The 12213-nt window shown below is 37.4% G+C and overlaps 1 protein-coding gene across 3 annotated transcripts in view; it reads right to left on the bottom strand.

Annotated features, from left to right (window-relative positions):
* PRKCA (protein kinase C alpha) overlaps positions 1-12213 on the bottom strand; it is a 190112-nt gene that overhangs the window by 71232 nt on the left and 106667 nt on the right. The gene's annotated exons all lie outside the window — the stretch shown is intronic.

Below are 12213 nucleotides of genomic sequence, written 5' to 3'. Positions count from 1 at the left end.
TTCTATGTCTAAGATAACTATTCTTCAATAAGATTAAATACATTTGATATTTGCAAGATTCTGTTTTAGATTATGTCTGCAGAGATTATTTATATGAAGGCAACGTTCATGAAGACAAATAACAAATCTTAAACACTATAGTTTTTTTTTGAAACATTAAAATCAGGCTGAATTACGGATACTAAAATCCAGACTTCAAATTGTATGCACACTAGAATATGATATTTAAATAGACAGAGTATTTTGCCTCATCTCTGTATATAATATACAGATACTGAACTGACCACTTAGCATTTCATGAGATGATGCCATTAAAAATAACTTTAAAATTTTTACACAATTAGCAGAATAAGAAGTTAATGATCGAAAACATTAGGCCAATTCTCCCTATAAAAAGGGTGTGTGTGTGTGTGTGTGTGTGTGTGTACACACACACACACACACACACACACATACATATACATACATATACATATACATATATATATATATATATATATATATATATATATATATATATATTAAGTTTTCACGGGTACTTACATGTATGGCATTCAGCTTTGTAAAAGCTGAATGCCATACATACATACATACATATATACATACATACATACATACATACAATACACAACACCACTTATTAAGATCTCTATTTAATGCTGTGGCATGTGGCCTCTGAGTCATAGATTGTGGCATCTGAGCGTGATTGTGTGTTAGTGAGAGACAGGGAGGGAGGGAGGGAGAGAGAGAGAGAGAAAAAACAAAAACAAAAGGCAAGAGAGAAAAAAGATTTAAAGGCTCTTATTTTAAGACTTTGAAAAATATTTTTTTCTATCATTATATGGTGACAATTACTATTGGGGTGCAGTGGAGTCTTCGTGGAAGTAGGAAATAATTCAGTCCAAATGGATGCTGTTGCCACTATTCAGTAAGCCAGGGCTTTTGCGATGTACCCAGAAGTTGGCAGTACAAGATAAGCAACTTTAGAAGGGAATTAATTACTGAAGATCAATAAGTGCTATGAAAGCCAGTGATGACATGAAGAACTCATCTGAATCTCCATTTATACCCATGAACTTAACTCAATAGATTTCCATCATCCCCTCTGCAGACCCCATCATTCCATTTTGAATTCAAAACCTACTTCACTGTACTGCTGTAGGAGGTAATTCCTCTTTGAGCAATGTTTGCTCATGCTGAAAAAAAAATAGTCCTGCCATCTTTAAATACCCTTTTCCTTGCAGTTACTACATTTTCCTCCCTTTACCATCAAAAACTCTATAGGCCTATGGGCAACATTTCTTCTTTATACTGTAAATTTCTTTTATTTCCTATTCTGCCCCTACTTGACCCATTACGTTCAAACTATCCCTGCAATTCCTTTGTTACCTCATCTCCCCTGCACTGACACTCTGCAACCAGTTCCCTTGTCATCGATCCAGGTTAACTTCTCTGTTTATTAAGCCTCTCCCCCAATCATCCTTCTTCTGCTTCATACTAGTTCTTTAATTACCAGCCCCTTTTATAATGCTACGCCTTGAACTATCTTTCTAGTTATACATACAGATTTTTAAAAAATCTCTTATTAGCCAACAGTGTCCTTTCTAATGGACAGTCAATATACATCTCTGGATAAGATCAATATCATATTTTTATCAAATCAGCCATTCTTCCCAGGAGCACTGATCCTTAGATTAAGCTTGAGTGAGATCAAGCTTAATTTTTTTTTTTTGCTTTAAAAGCTAAGATATTTGCACTGAACTGTCTAAAATTCTATACAAAGAAAAGCTATTTGACCTTTTGCACGTCTCATTTTGTTTCAGCCATCTGTGTGGGTTAAGAAACAATCCAGAACATGAATTCCCCACTTCTTCACACAATGCTGAAATCTGTCATTCATTTACAAAATAACTTTAAAGTGCTTAGTTAATTGCAAATCTTCAGATTTCACTTTAACAATAACTGGCATGTTTATGAATAGACAGCATATGATATGCAAACATATTACTATATGATTATGGTATTTTATTTAGAGTAGAATAGAATAGAATAGAATAGAATAGAATAGAATAGAATAGAATAGAACAGAACAGAACAGAACAGAATAGAATAACAGAGTTGGAAGGGACTTTGGAGGTCTTCTACTTCAACCCCCAGCTTAAGCAGGAAACCCTATACCATTTCAGACAAACCATTTAGTTTCAAACAATGTTGAATGCAAAAACTTCTCTTAACACTGATTTGAAGAGCTGCAGGGGTTCGCACCTATTTGCTAGAACCGGTTGTTAACATTCTAAGCAGTTCAGAGAACTGGTTGTTAGAAGAAATTACTGGCCTAATCCTGTAAGGAAAGCAGGAAGGAAACATTCTGGTGTTGCTTACAGAAACTATCTCTCTGTTAACCCTTATTACATTCTTGGCAGGACTAGACTTTCTGTCTCAGGAACTTCTCTGGAGTTTTTTTCCCCCTCCTTTGCTGGTACTTCGCTTGTGTGGAGTGACCATTGAAAAAAGTGACTTATGACTGTTTTTCACATTTATGACTGTTGCAGCATCCCCAGTCATGAGAGGCCAGGCAAGGAGATACGTGTCTCAAAGTGAGTGATGTTGAGTTGGCCACGCCCAGCCAGTCACATGACCACCAAGCCACACCCACCAACTAAGCCACACCCACAGAACCAGTTGTTAAAAAATTTGAACCCCACCCCTGAAGAGCTGTATAGATTGAATTACTGCCTAATACTGAATTGGTTTTCCTTTGCAAAATAGCCACTCAAAAAAGAGGTTTAGAAGTCCAATATCTGCTCTCACACACATTTTATACATGCAAGTAATGTTTAATCTGCCACAAACTCAGTGAGCAATGCTTTTTTGATAATGCAAGTTCTTTTATCCTGCTTTTACTACTTTTATAAATAAGGTGGCAAACAATAAATTTTCTTTCCTCCTATTTTTTTCCTGAGGTGAGGTGGATTGGACTGAGAGAGAGTGACTGGCCGAAAATCACCCAGCCAGCTTTCAGGCAGAACTAGAATACACAACCTCCTAGTTTCTGGCCTATTGTTTTAACCACTAGACAAGGGGTCTGCAACATTAAACAGTCAAAGAGCCATTTGACCAGTTTCCCACAGAAAAAAAAATCACCAGGAGCCACAAAATCTGGCTGGGCGTGGCCAACTCAATACCACTCACTCCCACCTGGTCACATGATCTCCTAGCTATGCCTACCCAGCGGTCATTAGGGCAGAGAACCAGGAACCACAAAACCCTTCCCTCTCTCCCTTCCCCCCTCTCTATCTCTCTATGTCTCCCTCCCCGCCATCTCCCCACTCTCTCTGTATCTCTCTCCCCCACTCTCTACGTCTCTCTTGCCCCCTCTCCCTATCTTCCCCCCGCTCTGTATCTCTGTCTTTCACTTTCCCCATCCCTCTGTATCTCCCTCCTCCCTCTGTATCTCTCTCTCCCTCTCTCTCCTCTGTATCTCTCTGTGCGTCTCTCTCCTTCGCTCTCTCTGTATCTTTCTCTCTCTCTCTCCATCTCCCTATCTTCCTCTCTCTTTCCCCCTCTGTGTGTGTGTGTCTCTCTCTCTGTCTCTCTCCCCCCTCTGTGTGTCCATCTCTCTCTCTCTCTCTTTCTCTCTCTCTCTCTGTGTATATATATCTCTAGTTTTATTAATATTTCATCAATTTCTTTGATTTTCAAATTGTCATTGCATCCATGACAGATGGAAACGTTTCAGTTGAAGAGCTGGGATTTAACTTTCCAAAAATCGAGACTTTACAGTCATTCGCTTGTTGTTTCTTCACTTGAGACCTGCGAGAAACTTCACTGCAACATAATACAATCTTGAAGTTGTTGGTTTTTTTAACCACAAATTAAAGGAACACCTATGGGATCATTGCTTTCGGGGCTTATAGCAGAGGTTGTCATGCAACATCTAGAAGCCATAACACTTCTACAAATACAACTGAAACTATGTAGATGCCACCTTCGCCATAATTAAAGAAGGACCAATTGGAGAACACCCACAGAACCATCAATAACACTTTTTAAAGGAATCCAGTTTACCAGAGAAGAACAGAACAAAAACTTGCTACCCTTCCTGGACATCCTGATTAGCAGAGACCACAATTGCAAACTAGAAACACAATCTACAGAAAAATCACCCATAGTAACCAGGCGCTCCACTATCTCTTCACCAGCAATCAGCATAGATTAACTCCACGGTTAACATTAAAGCAACAGTCAAGTAAACTGCACCCCAATCAAGAAACTGCCAAAGAACCAACAATAAACAGCTCAACCAAAGAATCTCTAAAACCATTCCCACCAACACAGACAGGGCAAGCCACCAGCATATAAACTGACAACAAACAGCACTCCTTACTAGTACTGACGATGTTACCTAGTTTGGGTAATGAAACGTCTACAAGAAAACAAGCAAGCTCAGAGAGCACCAAGGATCCCTCACCTTGCACACTCGCTATCAGTTACCAAGCCATGTTTGAGGTTCTGGTTAAGACCTACGAAGCCCTAAATAACTTGGGACTTGAATATCTGCATGATTGCCTTCATGGTTATATACCTTTGTCAATCACTCATAAGGGGAGGTTGAAGTATGTATTCCAAGAGTTACTCCCAAAGCCTCACAGCTGGGTCTTCTCTGTGGTGGTGCCATGCTCAACACTCTCTTCTCTAAATTTGCAGAGATTTTTACTATGAGAACCTTTAAATGCTTACTTTTAATGCAGCATTTATTACTATTATATTACTGCTTTTCTGCAGCAAACATACCTTTTCTCCTCATATTTTCCCCATAACAACAATCCTGTGAGGTACGTGATCAGCCCAAAATCATCCAGCTAGTTTTCACTAGTTCTAGGTGGAACTAGAATTCATAGCCTCCTGGTTTCTAACTTGATGCTTTAATCATCAGACCAAACAGATTCTCTCTCTCTTATATCCTTCGCTTTTTTATAACAGAAAACTGTTAGGATTATTTTTTCTAACCTTAGAAGCTCTAACATAAATATCGCTTTATTGTGTTGAGTCATTTTAAACATTAGCTCTGCGGATATTAGGGTGCATTATTAGACAACGTTCTGTTGACCCTATTTATTAAATAAAAGGAAGAAATTTATTGCAGCGTTTTTTCTGCCTATTTTTTCTAATCAGCGGGAACATGTTCAGTTCGTATGGGAACATAATTTTCCAATACTATTTTAAAACAAAAGGAAGGAAGTGCTTACTAACAGGTTGATCTAGGAAACTTTCAGTCTGTTAACTGATAATTAGACTGGCACATATTCTTTAATCCTTTCCCTTTTCAGCTGTATCTCCACCGCTCTTCAAAAAAGCCCAGCTAACTTATCCTCCCAGAATTAATCTTCTAGGAATCTATTCTACAAATGAATTCCCAATGTTCAAATAGAAAGATAATTATTCATCTTTTACTCCTCTGAAAATCAATTTGACTGCTGAATTACTATGGTCCACTCTAGACTCAGATTAAGGTGGATGGATTCTAATTATGATGAGAAGAGCACGAACCATCTTCCCCTCTTTCAGAGAGAAATGATACAGAAATATATCCAGTTGTCTCATGAATGGCCATTACAAATTGTGTCTGAGTTCAAGTTAGGTCTCAGAGCCAATGATTTTAGAACACATTTTCTCAGCATATGTTTAATATTGCTTTTCCCAATCTGTTGTTGTTCAGTTATGTCTGGCCTACAATTCTGAGAACTAGTAACATCCCAGAAAGTTCTAGATTATAATAGTCTAGTTTTAAATATCCAGGACACATTATTACTGAAAAGATTGATTATTATGGTTTTGCACACATTTAGTCCTATTTCAGAATTTTTGCATCCATCTATCCAAAACAATCTTTCCTGACTTGTGGATCACAATTTCCAGAATTCCTTAACTAGCACAGCCATTGCTGAGTTCCTGAGATCAAAACCCATATAGCTCAAAATTACCCAAGTTAGGAAACTCTGCCTTTCCATCACATTTCAGGTATTCTCAAAGAAGCTGCAAGATCAAAGAATTTAATGGCATTCAGATCCAGTGGGATTCGGCCGGAGTTTTCATGTCAGATATTTTCCAGGCTGTTTTGTAAACTGAAGAAATAAAAAACCAAACGTAAGGATTGGTGATGGGAGTTATTCCCGGACTCGTATCATTAAAGAGGGGAAGCCTGGTTTACAGAGAACTCCCCTGTCTGGTGTCTCGGCCCAAACAACTTCTTTAGCTTCCTGAAAACAACTTCCAGCCACGTTATTTAAAAATGCCTTCTTGTTTTGCAACTATGCTAGCACATCTCAGTAACATTTCTGATCCGATAGCCCTTGCTGTTTCAAGATGCTCTTTTGAATTTCCGGTGTCAGTGAAAGGGCACATTAAGAGCTCTAAAGCAAGAGGCAGCTGATAAAAGCAGCCTACACAGAGCGCTCCAGATGGCCCATGACTTGCAGTAAGTATATGGTCAAAACACAGAAATATTCACAGAATGCTAAGAGTGCAGGTTTCTTTACAGGCATGGCAGAAATATGCATCACTAGACTCTCATTACAGAAGATAACTGTCTGTTATTCTTCCTGGCAACCCTTGATAGAGGCAGCAGCTTGAAAAATGGAAGCCTAAAAGAACACATAGCACCACATACCTATACTGCTGATTTGATTATTCAATTAATAACACAATTCCTTCCAGTGAAATGTTAGAAATGTGACAAACCAACAAAAATATGTAATTAAAACCATGATTTAATACATAATTTCTCATAAAAATACAAAGAAATTTCCTCCTATCCCAAAATTACATCATCCTCTCCTGCTCCGGTTTAACCAACTAAGCGCACAAAATTGAGTTTCACTAAAAATATCTCCGTAGACCAGAATGTTAACAGGACCAGTTATATGCTAAAGCTCTTAGTAAGCCCAGGCAGGTTGAATTTGGAAAAACAAAGAGACATTATTTGAACATTTCTTCAGCCCTACTCAAAACAGGCACTGCCCTCAGTAGCATGAAATATTGGCTTGGTTCATGCATCATTCAAAGTCATAACGTAATCTGTTGGCTTCCTCTATTGGGAGATACAGATTGCTTTCATTAGAGAGGAACAATTTTTTCCAGTCCAAGATTTAGCCTTTGCATAGATGGAAGCTGTTTCCAAAAAGATATTATGGTCTTTTCCTGGATGAAAGTTCACATGATGTCATGCCATTTGCATGTATATTTAAGTAAGTTGAAATAGTATCATCACTCTCCACAGTTTTTTAAAACAATGTTGTTTCTATCATAGTAAAAAATTGCAATTGGAAACACCAGAGGCCAAACTTTTGTAGGTATCTCATGGTTAGGGGGCTTCAGGTGCAAACCCCCTGGCTTATGGCTTGATGGGATATATGAATCTGTCCAACTGTGGCAGTGAGATGCATGAATCTGTCACAACACATTAGTCCTTCTAAGCTAAACATAGTTCTTTGCATAAGAAGGCGAGCTCTTTACTATTGGTTTCTCCAATGTGGAATCCACCAAATCTTAGGACTATCACTTCCAGAATGGACCACCTGCTGGGATCCTGGGAGTAACAGCTTCATCAGATCAGGAAGGTGGAAAGTTTAAGAAAGGCTATTCTGTTTTATCTCCTAAGGAAAACCTATTTAAAAGTGAATTTAAATAGGTTTTTTCAGATCTTCTGTGACTTCTATGGGTTGGCTCTATACAAGGCACAAAGAAGGATCCTGATTTGCATTCCATGACATGAATACATTGTTCTCTATTTCCTGGATTAAAATATGGGACAGATTATAAAATGCTGAAACCATAATAACCTTTTTGCTCAATATGTAAAAGAAAAGAAGCACATATTTGTCGAGAAGTTGTGAAGTATCATACATATGCATAATGTTTAGAAAGTAGGCATAACCTCATATAATATGCTTTCCAAGTGTCGTACTTGGAATTTCAACATTTAAAAAACCAAAAGTAGGAAACTAGCTTCTTCTATTTATCTGTACCTTGTTAATACGTATGATAAAACTATTTTAAAAATAAATAAATAAAAATTAAGGAGAGTGAATGGCTGCATTCATAAAGCAAAACTTTTCTGTCATTAAGTATATAGTTGATATAGTTTAATATATTATGTTAATTCTTGAAAGTAAAACTTCCCAGGGACACGACACAAGAACTATCCTATCCTATTCAATCCTCTGTGAATAATTCTTACCCTGGTTTCCATTCTTTCGGATTGTTTAGATCTAATGGTGTGATAATTTTCAGCCACAGACTTCTGCCTTCTGACAGATATGTTATCATCTCTGGTAACCCTGAATGAACTTATGCTGATCAGAACTGAATGATGAGGTCTGAGGTTTTGTTTATAGATAAGAGATGAGCTATGAGAAGAGATCATTTGTTATATTGTAAGAAAAGTATGAAATAGTTTATACTAGATATCAAAGGGGAAGTTATTTATGTTTCTTTTCATTACTATATTCTTACTTTTCTATTTTCATTCTCTGCAGTTTCTATTTTTTTCTTTTCTTTTTCTTAGTTGTATTAGTTTTTACCTTTTTAACTGTATTTTTTTTAAAAAATTACATCAGAAAAAAGGAACTCTACACAAGGTAGTTGACATGGCCAAATTCAATGGTTATTTCTGGCTAAGGTGAAGCCACTTAAAACAATTATTTGCTTTCTGTAAACAGGAGGGCTATCCTATACCTTTGTCATTTAAATCCCACTCTTTTTGTGGCTTAATAGACACCTTGATTAGAGTTAGGCTGTACTTGATTATTGATATAAATGGCTTTCTTGCTGGGGGAAAGTCTAGCTTTCAATCTGTCTCCTACAGGGTACAATTTAGTAAAATACTTCTACTAATGGAAACAGTAGTATGTTAAGAGCTTTGCACCATAGTGGAATAGTGAAATGATAATTAGATTAGAAAAGTAGACATTATTATTATTAGAAGTTCATTTCACTATTGCTTGTAGTTGGGAGGATTAATCCACTATTGTTAGCTGAATAGTTTAATACTACCAATTAAATTGATCATTTGTGAGAAATTCTTGAGAAAATCAAGAAAGAAAGGCAACAAGAAAATAAATCTATGCAGCATTCTTAAGTCAACTCCTGCGGTCCTGGCATTCCTAGGAAGTCCCCATCTGAGTAGTAATCAGATCTGTTTCTGCTTATTTTCTAAATCAGATTAGTTAGGGTTGCATTATACCAAATAATGTAAAACTATATATTTTATGTGGAACAAATGAGGCTTATTTGGAGGCTAATCTATTTTTATAAAGATCCAGAAAAAACAGCATCCACGTTTGTAACAATGCTACTGTGCACCTCTGCACCCTCTTTTCTAGATGAATGTCATTGCATTGAGGGGGGAAGTGAGGTGTACACATTTATTTTAAGCTGAAAAATAATAAATGAACAAGAAAGAGCTTTTTTCCTCTTTATGCTAAGGCAAATAGCCAGATAATTATTTTGTTAAAGGAAATTTCACAAGATCATCCATCAGCAGAGATACCAGTGTCAGTACATAACAAAGCATTTCAGTTTTAGAACACAGAAATTTTTATCTTTCAAAGGTATTCATTTAAATAAAAGTGGAAAGAAATACATATTTTAAAAGTTCAGTGAACTCTGCAATGAATTTTCTTAAATATCCACAACTCATTTTTCTTCTAACGTGGTTACATCTGTCATTATACAAAAGAAAAACTTTTCCAAAACTTTCTCTGCCAGAAGATGTTGAAGAATATTACAAAGGAGGTCTGTAACATTGTGCTATGCTGTATTGTGACTGTGCTTTGTTTTGTTTTAATATATTATATGAATTCAGCCAGCCATTGTGAATTATGATTTCTAAATCATGGTTTATGGTTTAGAGTATTGTGCAAGTTTAGCCAATGGTGGCTTACCTAAACTATAATGGAAGAAGCTGGGGTTTAGCATAATGCATGAAACACTGATTCCCATAGAACCCTACATTTGCTCAATATAAAACAATGAGAAAAATTTAAAGCAGGGATCCCCAACCCCTGGGCCAAGGGCCACTACCAGACCATAGTCTGTTTGGAACTGGGCGTGTGAGCGGCTGGCTCACACAGGCAGACCACAACTTGCATAAGCAGTGGGCCAGCGCATATGCGCAGCTCGACTTGCGCAAACAGTGGGATGGTTCCCCTCTCCCCCCAGCCTGGCCGCCAAACCATAAAGGTTGGAGACCACTGTTTTAAAGGAACAAAGTAGAAGAATGTTTCTAGACGAGATGGGTGGCACACAAAATGAACGAACGAATGAATGGCAAAGTTTTGGAAATTCATGGACATACAGTAAGTTGAGAAGTAATATCCTCAAAGTGGCAGTGTCATAAAGATGGATGTTGAGAAAGACCAGCTTGATAGCAAGATGATGCTAACTTTCTCCAGTTCCTGTTAGTAACTTCAACTGAAAAATGTTAGCATATTTTTGTGAATGCTTTAATAAAAACCAGAAATCAAAGTAGTTAACAGCAGTGGGGTAATAATTACGTAGGAAAACACTTTCTCTATATCTGTTTTCCTTCTCTGCGTGCTTCCTCTTGACTACCTTAGAATCAGTAACCGGTTTTGTTGAAAATGGAAGCGTCAGAAATATGAAACAGAAGAAAGGGGAAAACAGAAAATTGGCATTTGACACTATTATTAAGTGGTTTATGTCACAGATTAAACCATAGGTATTCAGAAATAGCTGAAGATTGATAAACCTAACTGCACATGACATGCTAACTATGCAATTCCCAATGTAGGTATTATCTTGGGAGTTTACTAAAACATTCGGTAAAAAATCTATATGTATCTAAGTTTGTTGCTTAACTATTTTGATTAGGTATTGTACAGGTAGTCCTCAACTTACTGCCTCAGTATCTGTTTCTTTCAGAACAGTTTGAAATTACAACAGCACTGAGCAAAGAGAATTACAGCCACTGTCAGAAGTCACAACTGTTGCAGCACCTCTGTGGTCATGTGATCAAAATTCAGATGCTTGGAAGCATATGCATCCTTACAACTGTGGCGGAGAGGTACAACAATTCCTACCAGCTTGCCTATCACTTCCTTCCCCAGCTCACTTGTCCAATGACCCAACAGCACGTGCAAAGCTGTTGAGGCCTCAAAGGCCTCAGCCTACTTCCTGCCTTCTGCTCCCTGCTGCTCCATGCCTGGAAGGCTTGGGCCCTCTCCCTTTTTCACAATGTCGGGATCCACTTACCTTTGACTTTTTGTGCAGCTGCTGACAGGCAGCCAAGCTTATGCAAGATACAGCCAGATGCTAGCAAAAGTGTTGTTTCCGAAAGGTTCAGCCTTGCTAGCCTTTAGGAACATCATGTTGATTTTTTTCCCCTAGCTCTTCAGAAATACTGCAAATCTAGCATAAAAAAATAGCCTGATAATATAAATAGCGTCCTTGCTTGAAAATAATATCGGTTGCAATTCAAATGCATTCTCCTGTGGCAGGACTGGGTTATGCTCTTTAATTTAATTACTATGTAGTGACAAAGTTAGGTGAAAGCTGAAAATTTCAAAAGATTTGAAAAGTCACAGTTGAAAGTCATCTGTGAAGATAGATTGTGGCTCTTATTTATTTATGCCTGTAATATTAATATAATTTGCTCTTCAATTCTTAACTTCTCCCCATATCCCTGATTATACTGTCTCCATATGGCAATTGAGAACCCTCAGAACATACAGAGATGGGATATAGGTTGGAGGAGGAGGAGGAGGAGATTATCACTCCTAGAACTGGCTCAGAAAAAATGTTTTGTGTAAATAGGAGGAAACAGGCCCTTCCACTTTGCTCTAAGCTCCTAAAGCAAGGTAAATTCTTACTTCTCCTATCTAACTGCTCAATCTCCTTTCCCCATTTCATGTGTTTTCTAATAGTAGTAGGCTTAATTTTGAATTCTGTAATTATTACATAACCCAAACATTCTCTACATTCTGCACACAGACACACCCACACACTGTATTCTTATTCTTATATGTAATAATTCCTCAAGGTAGCAGTGTGTGAGTGAATTAAAACCAGTCTTTGGAAATGGGGAAGGAATGGGCAAACTGTTTGGGTTGGGGGGAGGTGAAAGTTTCAGAAAGATTTTGAATTTTGGGAAAGAGGATATAATAAAGAAAAAGAACCCTATCTTGATTTTTT

This window comes from Pseudonaja textilis, chromosome 2, assembly GCF_049901715.1.
Source record: "Pseudonaja textilis isolate UNSWEBS1 chromosome 2, rPseTex1.2, whole genome shotgun sequence".
NCBI classification, from domain to species: Eukaryota; Metazoa; Chordata; class Lepidosauria; order Squamata; family Elapidae; genus Pseudonaja; species Pseudonaja textilis.
This window is presented reverse-complemented; position numbering and strand designations above follow the sequence as displayed.